The sequence below is a fragment of the Penaeus vannamei genome, chromosome 12, assembly GCF_042767895.1.
Source record: "Penaeus vannamei isolate JL-2024 chromosome 12, ASM4276789v1, whole genome shotgun sequence".
Classification (NCBI taxonomy): Eukaryota; Metazoa; Arthropoda; class Malacostraca; order Decapoda; family Penaeidae; genus Penaeus; species Penaeus vannamei.
In genome coordinates, this window is record NC_091560.1 from 11980583 (window position 1) to 11983082 (window position 2500).

Below are 2500 nucleotides of genomic sequence, written 5' to 3' on the forward strand. Positions count from 1 at the left end.
ATATGTGTATATTTAGCTACATACATCCATTCTCTTGTGTATATATATCTATATAATTTTTACCCATCATTTTCCTCATTTCTACCATTGGCTTCCTCTTCTGGTGGCGATAGGCGTAATTCAATACCTGTTTTCGTCTTGCTCACTATCATCACATACATAACACTATCCACACATACAAGTATAGATAACATCCTCCCCCTTCAGCCTCCTTCCACGCAAGGTCTATATAAGTACTTATATAGACCTTGCTTCCACGCGCAGTCTTTTACCGACATCCCGAATAACCTTCGAGCTGTATGAATCATTACAAAAACACAATAGAAAAAATGTTACAGTATAAGTGACAGTATTGAAAGACGAAAGACACGCTCAACTGATAATGTAAAACGGCCGATTATAAGCCTAAAACAGCAAATATAGCCTATGGCATCCTGACTTAAAACCTTTGAACGTCATTTGTGACTCCCAATAAACTAGTCCAGGTACCCAAGACTCTGCTACTCCTTCAAACACACACACACACAGGAGCTAGGAGGGGAAGAGATTGAGAGAGAGAGGATAAGGATAAGTCCGATATGCGAAGCTAAACCTCGCCCGGGGTATGGGGGATTCCAGCCTAATGTCGACTCGATCAACATATGTCAGCTAGTGCTGACGCGACAGAGCTTAGTCCTTGCCCACTATGGTGCCAGGCTCGGCAGTAACCTTCCGGTGACAATTTCAACTTCACGCGCCTGGGCGGGGCGGGAACCGCCGACCCCTAGGATGAGAGGCCGACACGTTACCACTGTACTAGCCTGAAGGTATATATATAGAGAGAGGTGTAGCGATTATAACGCCAATATTATTTGATTTTAGGGGTAATTTGTATAGATCAGTAGCTGCTACCAAGGAATCATGTACTCCTGCACTTAGGAAAAGTTATTGTAACGTATTTTTAATTCTATCTTCAGAGGCAAGTTTTTAGTGTTCATTTCGTTATATACACCTATTACTATTATTCCTCTTTCGCTTGTAATTACCATTAAGTGAATTGTGATATACATATAACGGAAAACATCTAAACAATGCGTTACACAAAAAGATATACAATATACAACAATAGAAACTATCAACGACAAAGGAAACGTATATAAGAACACGAAACAATACACAATTACCGTTCATTTATATTCAACGGATGGTCACTTGCGGTCACGATCATTCATGGTCACAGTGACTTTAAAGTCAATCACAATCACGATTACGGTCACTTCAAGGTCAATCCTAATCACGATTACAGTCACTTCAAGGTCAATCCTGATCACGATTACGGTCACTTTAAGGTCAATCACAATTACGATTACGATCACTGGCACTCGCTAGCGCTCGCTTTATTCGGAACACCTAGGGAAATAGTCAACAGCGCGCAATATAGGATACATAACTTGAAAGAGTCCTTCTCTGCTGTCCGGTGTCTCTCGTTTGCCGGCGCGTTCTCCTGCTCAGGCGAGGTCAACCTCAAGTGGGTAAAACGCCACGTACTGTTTACTTGTTGTTGGTCGGTAGTTCGCCATTTCGGACTGGCTCGTTAGGTTGTTGGGCGGCGTCTGAAACGAGCGAAATGCCATCCTCCTTCCATGGTACATCGACGGCGTCCGAAAAAGCACGGGAACCAGGCGGTGGCGGTCGAGTGCATAATCATTTCGTTAATTTTTGTATTGAAATGATTGTAAACATATGGTAAATATAGCAAATGAAATATTATCTCGAGTATTATTTTATTTTCTAAATAACATATCAAAAGTTTACTATTATCTTGGTAGCAGCTCCAGGTGATATAAACGGAGGAGAGAGAGAGAGCAGGTACCTAGGATAATCTGCGATAATACATTCCGTCTGACGAATATGTTGGAACTTCCTATTCAGTTCCAAAAATATTTAAGTATTTTTCATATAGAAAACATGGCAAGGAATTAAAACAAAACGATGCAACAAGATTACGTGATAATTATTTTCGAAATAATATACGATAACGTATTTTTTATAGCAGCTCTGAAGTAAATCCATCAATATAACTAAACAGGAATAAAAGTTCTTTCTCTTTCTTGCTCTCCCTCCATCTCTCTCTCTCTCTCTCTCTCTCTCTCTCTCTCTCTCTCTCTCTCTCTCTATATATATATATATATATATATATATATATATATATATATATATATATATTTATACTTCAGCCATTGTTGCACTTTTTTGCCTGGTTTCCGTAATTTCCCTCCTCATATTCAAACCATCTTTACTGTGTCTTGGCTGCTTCAACGTGGGCCGCCTTTCAGGGCAAGAAGGGCATGATCTCTGCGAGCCAGTTCTCGTGAGGCGACATCCCTTTTGTTGTTGGCTGTACTGATATATATCTCTGGAATGCGTTTTTATGGTGCACTTTCCAGACATCAGAGTTATCTGTCCATGGAAAGAGTCGAATAAACCATTCATAATTTTCATTTTGTGTAGTAACTCTGCA

The 2500-nt window shown here is 40.0% G+C and overlaps 1 protein-coding gene across 1 annotated transcript in view; it reads left to right on the forward strand.

The window, feature by feature from the left end:
• Positions 1 to 2500, forward strand: part of LOC138863620 (uncharacterized) — a 7925-nt gene that overhangs the window by 1561 nt on the left and 3864 nt on the right. The window lies entirely within an intron of this gene.